An 18,983-nucleotide genomic window follows, 5' to 3' on the forward strand; every position below is an offset into this window, starting at 1 on the left:
ATTCTGAATTATAGTAGTTGTTGTATGCTTACTAACGTGAATTGGTAAACGACCTGTTGAAGAACCTTATATTATAACAGGTCAAATCTTAACAATTATTTACTTCACATATTTCTTAATTAATGTCCATGTCGCAAATGCATGAGATAAATTAATTAAGGAATAAAGTTAATTAGCTTAGGAAAAGCATATGTTTTGAAAACATAAAATTAGAAGTTTAACTCTTCTATTAACTTTTCTCAAAAAATTTCACTAAACAAATGAGATAAATAAAATCTTTAAACCAACAAAGAAAATAAAAAAATTCAAAGATAAAGGTAAAAAACTTTTTCAAGCTAAGTACATTAATTTATCATAACGGAACCGTGGTAATGTTCCACGAACCCAAATAAAACCAAAAGATATAATAGCAAGCTTAATAAAAAATATAAAAGAATAAAAATCACCGCCCAAAAAAATTAAAGCCAATAACATTCTTATGAAGACAATTCTAGTATATTCAGCTAAAAAAATTAAAGTAAAACCACCCGCACCATACTCAATATTAAATCCTGAAACTAACTCAGATTCCCCTTCAGCAAAATCAAAAGGAGTACGATTAGTTTCAGCTAAGCAAGAAGCAAAACAAGCTAAAGCTAAAGGAAAAGAAATAATAATAAATCAACAATAAAGCTGATAGTTTATAAAATCAAACATATTAAAACTACCAATTAAAATAATTAAAGACAATAAAATTAAAGCTAAACTAACTTCATAAGAAATTGTTTGAGCAACAGAACGAAGAGAACCTAATAATGAATAATTTGAATTAGAAGATCAACCAGCAATTATAACAGTATAAACACCTAATCTAGTACAACATAAAAAAAATAAAAATCCATAAGAAAAAGAACACATATAACTTAAATAAGGGAAAATTACTCAAACAGCTAAAGAAATCATGAAATTAAAAACAGGGGAAAAATAATAAAGTAGGTAATTAGATATAATAGGAATTGGCTGCTCCTTACAAATTAACTTAATAGCATCTCTAAATGGCTGAGGAATTCCAACAAAACCTACCTTATCTGGACCCTTCCGAATCTGAATATAACCTAAAACCTTACGCTCTAATGAAGTTAAAAAGGCAACACTAATTAAAACACAAATAACCAATAAAAGAAAATTCAAAATAAATATAAATAAATCATAAAGTATCAATACTATTTGTAGAAAAAATCTACATAAATGAATTCTAAATTTAACACATTAATCTGTCAAAATAGTAAATAAATTAATATTAATCAATATAACAAAAAATATTTTAACCATATGGTCCTTTCGTACTAATATGGATTAACAATCTTACGATAGAAACCGACCTGGCTCACGCCGGTCTGAACTCAGATCATGTAAGAATTTAAAGGTCGAACAGACCTAATCATTGGGCTCCTGCACCCAAAATTTTTCTTAATCCAACATCGAGGTCGCAATCTGCTTTGTCGATATGAGCTCTCAAAAACAATTACGCTGTTATCCCTAAGGTAACTTAATCTTATGATCATAAATTATGGATCAAAATAACAAACATAAATAAATGATATAATAATGAAGAGTTTATCTATTCTTCATGTCACCCCAACAAAACATCATCATTAAATATAGAAAGACAAACAAAAAACTATATAAAAGTAAAATGTCAAGCTCTATAGGGTCTTCTCGTCCTAAAGAAGAATTTAAGCCTTTTGACTCAAAAGTTAAATTCAAAAATTTATTAAGAGACAGTTGATTTCTCGTCAAGCCATTCATTCCAGCCACTAATTAAGAGACTAATGATTATGCTACCTTTGCACGGTCAAAATACCGCGGCTCTTTAATAATACGCTCAGTGAGCAGGCCAGACCTCAAAATATAAACAAGAGGACATGTTTTTGATAAACAGGCGGAAATCAATTTTGCCTAGTTCCTTATAATAAGTTCACAAGGTAAAAATTTCATACAAATAAATATACTAATTCTATCATTATTACAAAAATTTTAAAATTAAATTAATAATCTTAATAAAAAACCTAAAATATTTATAAAATCAAAATAAAAAATAATGAACTAAAACGTAATCTTAAAGATAGCTGGTTTAAAGCTTACTATTATATTACTATAAAATAAATTATAGGTTATTAACTTCAAAGCTTATCCCTTAAAGAATAAATAAGTTAATATTTTTACTTAAAAAATTAAATAAAAACAAATAACTTTAAAAAATTAAATTTTTTCTTAAGAAACTAGATATCTTGGGAAACGATTAACATCTCATTTCTATAAATAATTTAATAATAATTATGATACATTATCTATAAATTATTTATAAATCAACCCAAATCGAGACAAGTAAAATAAATACTACATTACCAATAAACTATAATTTAAAAAATCAATTCTATAAAATATACTAAGACAAAAATACAATAAAATTATTTATATTAAATAATTAAATAAACAAAAAATAAATATAATAAAATAAATAATCAAGATATCCTGATTTGCACAGAAAAATTTTCAGTGTAAATGAAACACTTTACTAATAAGTTATATCTTGAAACTCTTCCTAGATACACTTTCCAGTACATCTACTATGTTACGACTTATCTCATCTAAATTGAAGCTACTTTAAAATAAAATAGAATAATCAATAATGAGAGCGACGGGCGATGTGTACACATCTCAGAGCCAATATCAGTTAAATTAAATAAATTAAATTACTATCAAATCCACCTTCATTAACAGTATTTCACTATCAAATCCGTTATAAACAAAAATCTATTGTAACCCACCTCCTCTTAACTATAAGCTGCACCTTGACCTGAAATATTTTATAATTATAAATCTTGAGAATTATAACTCTAAAAAGATTCTCTGATAACGGAGATATACAAACAAATAAATTAAGTAGAGTAAATCGTGTATTATCAATCATGGGGTAGGTTTCTCTGAATGGAATGAGATACCGCCAAATTCTTTGGGTTTAAAGACCTTAACTAATAGTACCCTGGTAAATATAATTAACATTTAAAATAATAGGGTATCTAATCCTAGTTTATTATTTAAATTTCACAGATTCATAAAAAGGGCCACAAATAAATTATAACATTTCACCTTACAAATTTATATTTCAACCCTAATAATATAAACAACTGTTTTAACCAATAATATTCACTAGTATCAATCGTATAACCGCTGCTGCTGGCACGAATTATGCCGATACTAAATCAATTGCTAAATCCAAAATCACTTGATAATTAAATCAAATTACTGCAAAATGAACATTTAGTCTAACAAAACTTACATATAATACAAAGAAAAAGTGAATAAACAAGCAAGAATAAAACTTTTAAAAATAAAAAATAAGAAAATTTTAAATCTATTAATTCAGGAAAAAATAAAAGATTCAAATATTTAAAGAAAAAAAAAGAAAAAAACCACAAACATTAACAAAAAAAAAGAAACGCCCCTATGTATGACCACAACAACTTTTCTATTATATATAATTAAAGATTAATATGGAACATGTATAGCAATAAATGTATTATATTCTTTCTTATTTAATCTTTCTTTTCACTAATAAATAAAGAAAGATTAAATAATATAATAAATATATTTTATACAATTATGTAATTTAATATAATATGTTATTAATATGAATTCTTTTTTTTATATTAAGTTATCTTTCATATATATTTGTTAAATAATCTAATTATAGATAATTTACATAATTATATTATTATAATTAATATAATTATTTATATTAATTTAATATTTTATATTTAAATTAATAATTTTATTTATTATATCCAATTATAATAATATTAAATATTAAATTACATATTATTATATATATTATATTATAATAACCTATTTTAAGCTAAAAACATAAGTAGCTATAATCCTAGGTAAATAATTGCATTAAAATAATCAATTGATAATGGTAAGATGAACTTATAATACTTTAATTTCAATTAAATGTAATATATTAATATAAATTATTTATTATATATATATATATATAAAAAAATAAAATGAGCAGGATAAATTAATCCTAATTAAACAAAATAATACATAAAAGAATTTCAAAAAAAAACTTTCGATTTATATATTAAATAAATGAAGTGCCTGATTAAAGGGTTACCTTGATAGGGTAAATAAAGTAAATAAAATTACCTTAATTAAAATTACATAAGATAGAATTAAACTACCTCCTTTAGTATCAAAAACTAACGTGCATCATACACCTTAATGTAAAAAGGTAAGCTAAAGAAGCTAATGGGTTCATACCCCATTTATAGAGGTATCAATCCTCTCCTTTTTAATGACCAACAACTCTACAAAACTTCTCTTCCTATCAACATTAATGATAGGAACGATCCTGTCCATTTCATCAAATTCCTGAATGCTATTTCAATATTTGATGTATAATGTATAGCTAAAAATAGTCCAGTTAAAAATAGGTTATTATTCATCTAAGTCATTTGATTATGGTTGAGGTGAATTACTTGGTGGTCAAGGTTTATATAGATTATTTATTTATTTAATTGGTTATATTCAAGGTTGATATGATTCTAATTTCAAGATTTATCTTTTAACTTTTATTTTTTGAATATTTATTTTGGTAATATTGTTTTTCGTTTACTTAAATAGCTTATAATTAGAGCGTGACACTGAAGATGTTAAGGAAGTATTTTTACTTTTAAGTAGTTATAAATATAGATATATTATTTTTACAGTGAAAATGTAATGTTTTATTTAAACTATATAAATTTTAGAAATGTTAACGGAGTTTAACCGCTAATATAAAAAGTTAGCAGCTTTCATATTGGCTTTACATATCCTTAATTGGAACTATTATAGTTCAATTATATTATTAACAGTAATACGCCTCTTTTTGGCTTCAATTAATAAGAATAAGGGTAGTACATACCAATCTTCCAGGTCGAAACTGACTGCAATATTTCGCTTCTTATTCTATTTAAGGTTGATTGATAATATCAATACTTTTTGAATGCAACCCAAATGTTATATTTAACTACAACCCTTTATTCTGCTCATTGTAATGCTCCTTGGTTTCATTCATGGTATAGTCCTCCTAATAGAACTAGAATAAAAAATATTGTTGATACTGTTCAGATTATAATGTCTGAAGTTTTAAAAATAGTTACAATTGGTAGAATTAGTGCAATTTCTACATCAAAAATTAAAAAGATTACTGCGATTAGGAAGAATCGTATTGAGAATGGTATTCGTGCTGATCTTTTTGGATCAAACCCACATTCAAATGGTGATCTTTTTTCTCGATCATTAATTAATTTTTTTGATAGTGTTGTTGCCAGGATTATAACAATTATTGGAATAATAAATCTAATGAAAACTCTTGTTGATAGAATTAGAATTGTTTTTCTTGATTTATATCAAGCTTTCTGATTGGAAGTCAAATGTACTATTTATACTAGAAAAACAATTATCTACCTCATCAATAAATAGAGATATATAAGAATAATCATACTACGTCTACGAAGTGTCAGTATCATGCTGCTGCTTCAAATCCAAAGTGATGTCTTGGTGAAAATTGATTTATTGAGTGTCGAAGTAGACATGTTGATAAAAAGATTGTTCCAATAATTACGTGTAAACCATGGAATCCTGTTGCAACAAAGAATGTTGATCCATAAACTGCATCTGCAATGGTAAAAGGTGCTTCTCAATATTCATATGCTTGAAGTATTGTAAAGTATAGTCCTAATAACACTGTGAAGAATAATCCTTGTAGTGCTTGAGTATGATTAGATTCCATTAAACTATGATGTGCTCATGTTACTGTTACTCCTGATGCTAAAAGAATAGCTGTATTAAGTAATGGAATTTGTATAGGGTTAAAGGGTTGAATTCCTATTGGAGGTCATAGTATTCCTAGGTCAATTGTTGGTGCTAATCTTCTTCTAAAGAATGCTCAAAAAAAAGAAACGAAAAATAATACCTCTGATGCAATAAATAATATTATTCCTCATCGTAATCCAATTGATACAAATCCTGTATGTAATCCTTGATATGTTCCTTCTCGTACTACATCTCGTCATCATTGAATTATAGTTAGTAGGGTAATTCCAAATCCAATTATGAATAAGTTAATATTAAATAGGTGGAATCATTTTGCTAGTCCTGATACTAGGACTATTGCTCCAATTGCTCCTGTTAATGGTCAAGGTCTATAGTCTACTAAGTGGAATGGGTGGTTTGAGTGAGTTGTTAACATAGGTTTAATATACTTCTCTAGAATATAGAGTTCTTAGAATTGAGAAAACATAGGCTTGAATTATTGCTACTGCTGATTCTAGAATTAATAGAAGTATTTGTCCAATAATTAGTAATGAGATTAAGTTTATTGCTATAGATGGTCCTGTGTTTCCTAATAAGGTTAATAATAAGTGTCCTGCAATTATATGTGCTGCCAACCGTACTGCTAATGTACCTGGTCGAATAACATTACTAATTGTTTCAATTAGTACTATAAATGATATTAATGCAGGCGGTGTACCTTGTGGTACAAGGTGTGTAAATATATGATTAGTATGGTTAATTCATCCAAATAATATAAATCTTAGCCATATAGGTAGGGCAATTGCAAATGTTAATGCTAAATGTCTTGTTCTAGTAAAAATATAAGGGAATAATCCTATGAAATTGTTAAATAATATTATAATAAAAATTGAGATGAAAATGAATGTTGTTCCATTAAATGATTTTGGTCCAAGAAGTGTTTTAAATTCATTATGTAAGGTTAAATTTAGTTTATTTCAGATAATGTTAATTCGTGATGGTGTAAGTCAAAATAGTGATGGGATTAATAATAGTCCTAGAAATGTTCTAGTTCAATTTAATGATAAATTAAAGATGTTAGTTGATGGGTCAAATGTTGAGAATAGATTTGTTATCATTTTCAATTTAAGTTTTTTATTTCAATTGTTCCTTTTTCTGCTCTTTTAATAAGGTTAGGTTTAAATGAGAAGAAGTTTATTTGATTAAACAAGATTAATGTAGCTGAAAATATAATGAATAGTGAGAATCATATAAGAGGGGATATTTGAGGGATTTGGATATAATTTCCCCATCAGAAGTAGTCGTTAATTTACTATTATTTGGTTTAAGAGACCATTACTTACTTTCAGTCATCTGATGAATTTCAAGGTGTACTAATTTTTTTTAGTTACTTTAGATTGACACTCTAATGTTATTTATTTTAACTAACTCCTTAAATTATCTTAGATAATCACTTAATAAATAAATTTACTGAAGTTCTTTCAATTACAATTGGTATAAATCTGTGGTTTGCTCCACAGATTTCTGAGCATTGTCCAAAGAATAATCCAGGTCGATTTATTGTGAATGTTCCTTGATTTAACCGACCTGGCGTTGCATCAATTTTAACCCCTAATGCAGGAACTGCTCATGAGTGTAGAACATCTGATGCTCTTGTTAATACTCGTACTTCTGTATTTATTGGTAGGATTGTTCGGTTATCTACATCTAGTAGTCGGAATCCATCATTTTCTAGGTCTTGTTCTGGTGTTATATAAGTGTCAAATTCTACGTCTATGAAGTCTGAATATTCATATCTTCAATATCATTGTCGTCCAATGGTTTTAATTGTAATTATTGCATCTACTGAATCATCAAGTAAATATAATAGTCGTAATGATGGAAGGGCAATAAAAATTAATGTAATTGCTGGTAAAGCTGTTCAGATTGTTTCAATTAAATGTCCATGAAGTATATTACGGTTAGTATAGGGAATAAATAATATATAACTTAGGGCATAACCTACAATTACTGTAATTAATAATAATATGACCATAGTATGATCATGAAAGAATGATAATTGCTCCATTAATGGTGAAGCTCCATCTTGAAGAGATAAATTTGATCATGTTGCCATTAATAAATATTTTCTAATAAAAGGTCAAACCTTTATTTGTAGAGCTTAAATCTACTGCACTAATCTGCCATATTAGAATCTAGAGATTAATGGTAATTCTGAGTAACTATGTTCTGCAGGAGGGTTATTTTGTAGTCATTCTGTTGATCTTCTTATGTTTGCTCTAAATATAATTGCTCGGTTTGTAATCATTCTTTCTCATATAATTACAATGAATATAATGATTCCTACAATAGAAATTGTAGACCCAATTCTTGATACTACATTTCATGATGTATATGCGTCTGGGTAGTCAGAGTATCGTCGAGGTATTCCTGCTAATCCTAGGAAGTGTTGAGGAAAGAATGTTAAATTTACTCCAATGAATATAATTGTAAATTGGATTTTTAATCATGTATTATTTATAGTTAATCCTGTAAATAGTGGATATCATTGAATGACACCTCCTATAATTGCAAATACTGCTCCTATAGATAATACATAATGAAAGTGGGCTACTACATAATATGTATCATGTAATACAATATCAAGTGATGAATTTGCTAATACTAATCCTGTTAATCCACCAATTGTAAATAGGAAAATAAATCCTAGAGCTCATAATAATGGTGGATTGAACTTGAATTTAGTTCCATATAATGTAGCTAATCATCTAAATACCTTAATTCCTGTAGGTACAGCAATAATTATTGTTGCTGATGTAAAATATGCTCGTGTGTCAACATCCATTCCTACTGTAAATATATGATGTGCTCATACAATAAATCCTATTAGTCCAATTGATAGTATAGCATAAATTATACCTAATGTTCCAAATGATTCAATTTTTCCTCTTTCTTGACATACAATATGTGAAATAATTCCGAACCCCGGTAGAATTAAAATATAAACTTCTGGGTGTCCAAAGAATCAAAATAGATGTTGATATAGAATTGGGTCACCCCCTCCTGCAGGGTCAAAGAATGATGTATTTAAATTTCGATCTGTTAATAATATAGTAATAGCTCCTGCTAAAACTGGAAGTGAAAGAAGGAGAAGTAATGCTGTAATAGCTACAGATCATACAAATAAAGGTGTTTGATCTAAAGTTATACTTTCTGATCGTATATTAATTGCTGTTGTAATGAAATTCACTGCACCAAGAATAGATGATACACCTGCTAAGTGCAGTGAAAAAATAGCTAGATCTACAGATGCACCCCCGTGTGCAATAGCTCCTGCTAGAGGAGGGTAAACTGTTCATCCTGTACCAGCACCATTATCTACTATAGAAGATGTAAGAGGAAGGGTTAGTGAAGGTGGTAGTAATCAAAAACTTATATTATTTATTCGTGGAAATGCTATATCTGGTGCACCAATTATTAGTGGAACAAGTCAATTACCAAATCCACCAATTATAATAGGTATATAATAGGTATATAATTATAATTTGTATCAATTGGATTACGATTATTTATTAGTGAAAAGAAAGATTAAATAAGAAAGAATATAATACATTTATTGCTATACATGTTCCATATTAATCTTTAATTATATATAATAGAGAAGTTGTTGTGGTCATACATAGGGGTGTTTCTTTTTTTTTTGTTAATGTTTGTGGTTTTTTTCTTTTTTTTCTTTAAATATTTGAATCTTTTATTTTTTCCTGAATTAGTAGATTTAAAATTTTCTTATTTTTTATTTTTAAAAGTTTTATTCTTGCTTGTTTATTCACTTTTTCTTTGTATTATATGTAAGTTTTGTTAGGCTAAATGTTCTTTTTGCAGTAATTTGATTTAATTATCAAGTGATTTTGGATTTAGCAATTGATTTAGTATCGGCATAATTCGTGCCAGCAGCCGCGGTTATACGATTGATACAAGTGAATATTATTGGTTAAAACAGTTGTTTATATTATTAGGGTTGAAATATAAATTTGTAAGGTGAAATGTTAAAATGTATTTGTGGCACTTTTTATGAATCTGTGAAATTTAAATAATAAACTAGGATTAGATACCCTATTATTTTAAATGTTAATTATATTTACCAGGGTACTATTAGTTAAGGTCTTTAAACCCAAAGAATTTGGCGGTATCTCATTCCATTCAGAGGAACCTACCCCATGATTGATAATACACGATTTACTCTACTTAATTTATTTGTTTGTATATCTCCGTTATCAGAGAATCTTTTTAGGGTTATAATTCTCAAGATTTATAATTATAAAATATTTCAGGTCAAGGTGCAGCTTATAGTTAAGAGGAGGTGGGTTACAATAGATTTTTGTTTATAACGGATTTGATAGTGAAATACTGTTAATGAAGGTGGATTTGATAGTAATTTAATTTATTTAATTTAACTGATATTGGCTCTGAGATGTGTACACATCGCCCGTCGCTCTCATTATTGATTATTCTATTTTATTTTAAAGTAGCTTCAATTTAGATGAGATAAGTCGTAACATAGTAGATGTACTGGAAAGTGTATCTAGGAAGAGTTTCAAGATATAACTTATTAGTAAAGTGTTTCATTTACACTGAAAATTTTTCTGTGCAAATCAGGATATGTTGATTATTTATTTTATTATATTTATTTTTTGTTTATTTAATTATTTAATATAAATAATTTTATTGTATTTTTGTCTTAGTATATTTTATAGAATTGATTTTTTAAATTATACTTTATTGGTAATGTAAGTGTTTTATGAAATATTATTTTAAATTTTTTTAAGTAGATTTTATTTATTGTACCTTTTGTATCAGGGTTTATCAAAATTTTAGTATTTATTTTACTTGTCTCGATTTGGGTTGATTTATAAATAATTTATAGTTAATGTATCATAATTATTATTAAATTATTTATAGAAATGAGATGTTAATCGTTTCCCAAGATATCTAGTTTCTTAAGAAAAAATTTAATTTTTTAAAGTTATTTGTTTTTATTTAATTTTTTAAGAAAAAATATTAACTTATTTATTCTTTAAGGGATAAGCTTTGAAGTTAATAACCTATAATTTATTTTATAGAAATATAATAGTAAGCTTTAAACCAGCTATCTTTAAGATTACGTTTTAGTTCATTATTTTTTATTTTGATTTTATAAATATTTTAGGTTTTTTATTAAGATTATTAATTTAATTTTAAAATTTTTGTAATAATGATAGAATTAGTATATTTATTTGTATGAAATTTTTACCTTGTGAACTTATTATAAGGAACTAGGCAAAATTGATTTCCGCCTGTTTATCAAAAACATGTCCTCTTGTTTATATTTTGAGGTCTGGCCTGCTCACTGAGCGTATTTTTAAAGAGCCGCGGTATTTTGACCGTGCAAAGGTAGCATAATCATTAGTCTCTTAATTAGTGGCTGGAATGAATGGCTTGACGAGAAATCAACTGTCTCTTAATAAATTTTTGAATTTAACTTTTGAGTCAAAAGGCTTAAATTCTTCTTTAGGACGAGAAGACCCTATAGAGCTTGACATTTTACTTTTATATAGTTTTTTGTTTGTCTTTCTATATTTAATGATGATGTTTTGTTGGGGTGACATGAAGAATAGATAAACTCTTCATTATTATATCATTTATTTATGTTTGTTATTTTGATCCATAATTTATGATCATAAGATTAAGTTACCTTAGGGATAACAGCGTAATTGTTTTTGAGAGCTCATATCGACATAGCAGATTGCGACATCGATGTTGGATTAAGAAAAATTTTGGGTGCAGGAGCCCAATGATTAGGTCTGTTCGACCTTTAAATTCTTACATGATCTGAGTTCAGACCGGCGTGAGCCAGGTCGATTTCTATCCTAAGATTGTTAATCCATATTAGTACGAAAGGACCATATGGTTAAAATATTTTTTGTTATATTGATTAATATTAATTTATTTACTATTTTGACAGATTAATGTGTTGAATTTAGAATTCATTTATGTAGATTTTTTCTACAAATAGTATTGATACTTTATATTTTATTTATATTTATTTTGAAATTTTCTTTTATTGGTTATTTGTGTTTTAATTAGTGTTGCCTTTTGAACTTTATTAGAGCGTAAGGATTTAGGTTATATTCAGATTCGAAAGGGTCCAAATAAGGTAGGTTTTGTTGGAATTCCTCAGCCATTGAGATGCTATTAAGTTAATATGTAAGGAGCAGCCAATTCCTATTATATCTAATTACCTACTTTATTATTTTTCCCCTGTTTTTAATTTAATGATTTCTTTAGCCGTTTGAGTAATTTTTCCTTATTTAACTTATATGTGTTCTTTTTCTTATGGATTTTTATTTTTTTATGTTGTACTAGATTAGGTGTTTATACTGTTATAATTGCTGGTTGATCTTCTAATTCAAATTATTCATTATTAGGTTCTCTTCGTTCTGTTGCTCAAACAATTTCTTATGAAGTTAGTTTAGCTTTAATTTTATTGTCTTTAATTATTTTAATTGGTAGTTTTAATATGTTTGATTTTATAAACTATCAGCTTTATTGTTGATTTATTATTATTTCTTTTCCTTTAGCTTTAGCTTGTTTTGCTTCTTGCTTAGCTGAAACTAATCGTACTCCTTTTGATTTTGCTGAAGGGGAATCTGAGTTAGTTTCAGGATTTAATATTGAGTATGGTGCAGGTGGTTTTACTTTAATTTTTTTAGCTGAATATACTAGAATTGTCTTCATAAGAATGTTATTGGCTTTAATTTTTTTGGGCGGTGATTTTTATTCTTTTATATTTTTTATTAAGCTTGCTATTATATCTTTTGGTTTTATTTGGGTTCGTGGAACATTACCACGGTTCCGTTATGATAAATTAATGTACTTAGCTTGAAAAAGTTTTTTACCTTTATCTTTGAATTTTTTTATTTTCTTTGTAGGTTTAAAGATTTTATTTATCTCATTTGTATAGTGAAATTTTTTGAGAAAAGTTAATAGAAGAGTTAAACTTCTAATTTTATGTTTTCAAAACATATGCTTTTCCTAAGCTAATTAAGTTTATTCCTTAATTAATTTATCTCATGCGTTTGCGACATGGACATTAATTAAGAAATATGTGAAGTAAATAATTGTTAAGATTTGACCCGTTATAATATAAGGTTCTTCAACAGGTCGTTTACCAATTCACGTTAGTAAGCATACAACAACTACTATAATTCAGAATAAAATTTGATTAATAGGGTAAAATTGAATGCCTCAGAATGGTGTTTTATTATAAAATGGTAAAATTATTAAGATTCTAATTAATAAAAATAATGCAATAACACCTCCTAACTTATTAGGGATAGATCGTAGAATTGCATATGCAAATAGGAAATATCATTCTGGTTGAATGTGAACTGGTGTTACTAATGGGTTGGCAGGTACAAAATTATCTGGATCTCCTAATAGGTAAGGATTAATTAAACATAGTATAATTAATAATGATGTTATTATTACAAATGTAATAGAATCCTTAAAGGTAAAGTATGGATGGAATGGAATTTTTTCAATATCTCCATTTAGTCCAAGAGGATTATTAGATCCTGTTTGGTGAAGAAAAAATAAATGAATTACTGCTATAGCAACAATAATAAATGGTAATACAAAATGGAATGTGAAGAATCGATTTAATGTTGCATTATCAACAGCGAATCCTCCTCATACTCATTGGACTAAATCTGTTCCTAAGTATGGGATTGCTGATAATAAATTAGTATTTACTGTTGTACCTCAAAAAGATATTTGGCCTCAGGGTAAGACATATCCTATAAATGCAGTTGCTATAACTAAAAATAAAATCACTGTACCAATTATTCAGGTATGTATATATATATATAAGATCCATAGTAAATTCCCCGTCCTACATGTAAGTAAATACAAATAAAAAAAAAAGATGCTCCATTTGCGTGTAAGGTTCGGATAATTCAACCATTATTTACGTCTCGGCAGATGTGTACTACACTACTGAATGCTATTTCAATATTTGATGTGTAATGTATAGCTAAAAATAGTCCAGTTACGATTTGAATTACCAAACAAAATGAAATATTTGTTGGGGCAGGTAAGTCAATTAAAGAGTTATTAATAATTTTAATTAAAGGATGTCTTAATCGTAAGGGTTTATTCATTAGTAATTATCTTATTTTACGAATAGGTCCCTGATTAATATTGGTGATTTTAACAACTGCTAGTAGTGCTAAAAATAAATAAAATATTATTATTATTGTAATAATGAATGTTGGTCTATTATATAATTTTTCTAAAGATATTGTTATTTCTTGGTAATTGATTGAATTATCAATATTTATAGTTTCGGTGTTTTTGAAAAAGTCTATAAATATAGATATATCTAGAATAATTAATATTAATATGATAAATACTCACATTATTAATGTAATAATTATAGTGATTGATTTAGGCTGAAATATTTCGTTTGATGCAATTCTTGTAATGTAAATAAATAATACTAGTATACCACCAAGAAATGTTAAAAATAAAATATATGATAATCAATATCTTTCTATTATTGTTCCTGTTATTAATCCAACTAGGAAGGTTTGAAGGATAATAAAAAGCATTATTGATATTGGGTGTCTTAATTTAATAAAATTAATATTTATTACATTTGATAATGATATAATTATTATTTTGATCATTTCAGGGGTTAGTTTATTTAAAATACCGGTTTTGGGGACCGATGATGGAAGCTTTTCCACCTCTGAAGTTTTAAAAGTGGGGGCTGGACTTATTTCCGGTTTACAAGACCGGCGTTTTTTTTTAAACTATTAAAACTAATGTTTATATTCTCTATTTTTACTTCTTTATTGATTTATTTTGCTGGTGTTTATGTTTTTTCTTCTAAACATAAACATTTATTAATGGTTCTTTTGAGATTAGAATATATTGTTCTTTCTTTATTTATGTTAGTTATTGTTTTTCTTATTGAGTTTGATTATGATAATTTTTTTCCTGTTATTTTTTTAGTTTTTTCTGTTTGTGAGGGTGCTTTAGGTCTTTCTATTTTAGTTTCAATAATTCGTTCTCATGGTAATGATTTTTTTAATTCTTTTGGTTTATCTTTATGTTAAAGTATTTAATTATAACTATTTTTTTGACCCTCTTTGTTTATTAAATAATTGTTGATGGTTGGTTCATTCTTTAATGTTTCTGTCGGGTTTTGTTTTTATAATTTGTGTTTATTCATATGCTGATTTGAATATAATTAGATATTATTTTGGTATTGATTATTTTTCTTTTAGTTTAATTTTACTTAGTTTTTGGATTTGTTCTTTAATAATCACTGCTAGAGGTTCAGTTTATTTAAGTTCATATCATTCTAATTTTTTTGTTTTTATGGTTTTGATTTTAATAATTATGCTTTATTGTTCATTTGCTAGATTAAGTCTTCTTTCTTTTTATATTTTTTTTGAGGCTAGATTAGTTCCTACTTTACTTTTAATTTTGGGTTGGGGTTATCAACCTGGCGTTTGCAGGCTGGTGTTTATTTAATTTTTTATACTTTGGTTGCTAGATTACCTTTATTATTAGTTTTATTTAAGGTTTCTGATTTTTCTAATACTTTATATTTTCCTTTATTGGTTGATTTTGGTTCTTATTATTTTATGTTTTATGTATTTATAATTTTGGCTTTTTTAGTTAAGATACCTATGTTTTTGGTTCATTTATGACTTCCTAAGGCTCATGTAGAGGCCCCTATTTCAGGTAGAATAATTCTTGCTGGTGTTTTATTAAAGTTAGGTGGTTATGGTGTTTTTCGTGTTATAAAGGTTATTTCTTATTTGGGTTTAAAGTTTAATTATTTTTGATTGTCTTTAGGTTTATCTGGGGGTGTTATTGTAAGATTTATTTGTTTTCGTCAGGTTGATTTAAAGTCTTTAATTGCATATTCTTCTGTTGCTCATATAAGAATGGTTATTGGTGGATTGATGACTATGAATTGATGAGGTTGTGTAGGTTCTCTTTCTCTAATGGTTGGTCATGGTTTATGTTCTTCTGGTTTATTTTGTTTATCTAATATTATTTATGAACGTTTAGGTAGACGAAGATTATTAATTAACAAGGGTATAATTAATTTGATGCCAAGAATGGCTTTATGATGATTTCTTTTAAGATCATCAAATATGGCTGCTCCTCCTTCTTTAAATTTGGTAGGTGAAATTAGATTATTAAATAGAATTATATCTTGATCTTCTTTTAGATTCTTTGCTTTGATTTTTTTATCTTTTTTTAGAGCTGTTTATACTTTGTATATATATTCTTATTCTCAGCATGGGAATTATTATTCTGGTGTTTATACTTGTTCTCTTGGTTATTTTCGTGAGTATCATCTTTTACTTTTACATTGATTGCCTTTAAATATTCTCTGTTTAAAGGGTGAATATTTCTTTGTTTAGTTTGCTTAAGTATTTTAATTAAAAATATTGTTTTGTGGAATCAATGATATGAAGTTTTTCATCTTAGGCCGTGAATTTATTTTCTATTTGTTCTTTGAGTTTTTTTTCTTTGTTTATTTCGAGAACTATAATTTTTATTTTAGGTACTTATTATTTAATAATTGATTATAGAGTTTTTGTTGAGTGAGAGCTTTTCAATTTAAATGGTTCTATAGTTGTTATAACTTTAATTTTGGATTGAATATCTCTTATTTTTATATCTTTTGTTATATATATTTCTTCTTTGGTTATTTATTATAGAGAGGATTATATATCTGGTGAAAAGAATATAAATCGTTTTATTATTATTGTTTTAATATTTATTCTTTCTATAGGTTTTTTAATTATTAGTCCTAATTTAATTAGAATTTTATTAGGTTGAGATGGTTTAGGTTTAGTTTCTTATTGTTTAGTTATTTATTATCAAAATGTAAAATCTTATAGTGCTGGTATATTAACTGCACTTTCTAATCGTATTGGTGATGTTGCTATTTTAATTTCTATTGCATGAATGTTAAATTTTGGTGGTTGAAATTATATTTATTATTATGATTTTATTTCTAATTCTTTTGAAATAAAGCTCATTACTATATTAATTGTTTTAGCAGCTATAACTAAGAGAGCTCAGATTCCTTTCTCTTCATGACTTCCTGCTGCTATAGCAGCTCCTACTCCTGTTTCTGCTTTAGTTCATTCTTCTACTCTTGTTACTGCTGGTGTTTATTTATTAATTCGTTTTAGACCAATATTGGATACTTATAATTGTGGTTGATTTTTACTTTTAATTGGTTGTATAACTATATTTATGGCTGGATTGGGCGCTAATTTTGAGTTTGATTTAAAGAAGATTATTGCTCTTTCTACTTTAAGACAACTTGGTTTAATAATAAGAATTTTGGCTATAGGTTATCCAAAGCTTGCATTTTTTCATTTATTGGCTCATGCTTTATTTAAGACATTATTATTTATATGTGCAGGTTCAATAATTCATAATTTGAAGGATTCTCAGGATATTCGTTTTATAGGATCAATTGTTAATTTCATACCTTTAACTTCAGTTTGTTTTAATGTTTCTAGTTTATCTTTGTGTGGAATACCTTTTTTAGCGGGATTTTATTCAAAGGATTTAATTCTTGAGATGGTTTGTTTAAGATGAATTAATTGTTTAATTTTTTTTCTTTATTTTTTTTCTACTGGTTTAACTGCTTCTTATTCTTTTCGTTTGTTTTATTATTCAATATCTGGTGATAATAATTTTTATTCTAGATTTTCTTTTGATGATAAGGGTTATTATATTTCATTTGGAATAATTGGTCTACTGTTTGTTGCTGTTTTTGGTGGTAGTCTTTTATCTTGATTAATTTTTCCTATTCCTCATGTGATTGCTTTACCTTATTATTTAAAGTTTTTAACTATTACAGTTGTTATTTTAGGTGCTTATTTAGGTTATCTTATTTCTAATTTTGATTTTTCTCATAATTTATTTTCTTTAAGTATACTTTCTTTTGTTAGATTTGCTGGTTCTATATGATTTATACCTTTTCTTTCAACTAAGTTTATTAGATATATTCCTTTAAAAATAGGTTATTATTCATCTAAGTCATTTGATTATGGTTGAGGTGAATTACTTGGTGGTCAAGGTTTTTATAGATTATTTATTTATTTAATTGGTTATATTCAAGGTTGATATGATTCTAATTTCAAGATTTATCTTTTAACTTTTATTTTTTGAATATTTATTTTGGTAATATTGTTTTTCGTTTACTTAAATAGCTTATAATTAGAGCGTGACACTGAAGATGTTAAGGAAGTATTTTTACTTTTAAGTATTTATAAATATAGATATATTATTTTTACAGTGAAAATGTAATGTTTTATTTAAACTATATAAATTTTAGAAATGTTAACGGAGTTTAACCGCTAATATAAAAAGTTAGCAGCTTTCATATTGGCTTTACATTTCCTTAATTGGAACTATTATAGTTCAATTATATTATTAACAGTAATACGCCTCTTTTTGGCTTCAATTAATAAGAATAAGGGTAGTACATACCAATCTTCCAGGTCGAAACTGACTGCAATATTTCGCTTCTTATTCTATTTAAGGTTGATTGATAATATCAATACTTTTTGAATGCAACCCAAATGTTATATTAAACTACAACCCTTTATTCTGCTCATTGTAATGCTCCTTGGTTTCATTCATGGTATAGTCCTACTAATAGAACTAGAATAAAAAATATTGTTGATACTGTTCAGATTATAATGTCTGAAGTTTTAAAAATAATTACAATTGGTAGAATTAGTGCAATTTCTACATCAAAAATTAAAAAGATTACTGCGATTAGGAAGAATCGTATTGAGAATGGTATTCGTGCTGATCTTTTTGGATCAAACCCACATTCAAATGATGATCTTTTTTCTCGATCATTAATTAATTTTTTTGATAGTGTTGTTGCCAGGATTATAACAATTATTGGAATAATAAATCTAATGAAAACTCTTGTTGATAGAATTAGAATTGTTTTTCTTGATTTATATCAAGCTTTCTGATTGGAAGTCAAATGTACTATTTATACTAGAAAAACAAATATCTACCTCATCAATAAATAGAGA

The 18,983-nt window shown here is 26.4% G+C and overlaps 2 long non-coding RNA genes across 3 annotated transcripts in view; one reads left to right on the forward strand and one right to left on the reverse strand.

The window, feature by feature from the left end:
* The window catches only part of LOC126301657 (uncharacterized), a 67,789-nt gene extending 55,956 nt beyond the window's left edge, over positions 1-11,833 (forward strand). For both annotated transcript variants that reach the window (XR_007553090.1, XR_007553089.1), the window contains exon 2: positions 10,939-11,833. This is a non-coding gene — a long non-coding RNA (uncharacterized LOC126301657). The remainder of the gene's footprint in view (positions 1-10,938) is intronic.
* On the reverse strand, positions 1,266-11,007 carry LOC126301655 (uncharacterized). The gene is made up of 2 exons (XR_007553087.1): positions 10,947-11,007; positions 1,266-2,048 (listed from the first exon to the last, which is right to left on the reverse strand). It is a non-coding gene; the product is annotated as an uncharacterized LOC126301655 (long non-coding RNA).
* Positions 11,834-18,983: the final 7,150 nt, after the last annotated feature.

The sequence above is a fragment of the Schistocerca gregaria genome, unplaced genomic scaffold (genome assembly GCF_023897955.1).
Source record: "Schistocerca gregaria isolate iqSchGreg1 unplaced genomic scaffold, iqSchGreg1.2 ptg000077l, whole genome shotgun sequence".
NCBI lineage: Eukaryota > Metazoa > Arthropoda > Insecta > Orthoptera > Acrididae > Schistocerca > Schistocerca gregaria.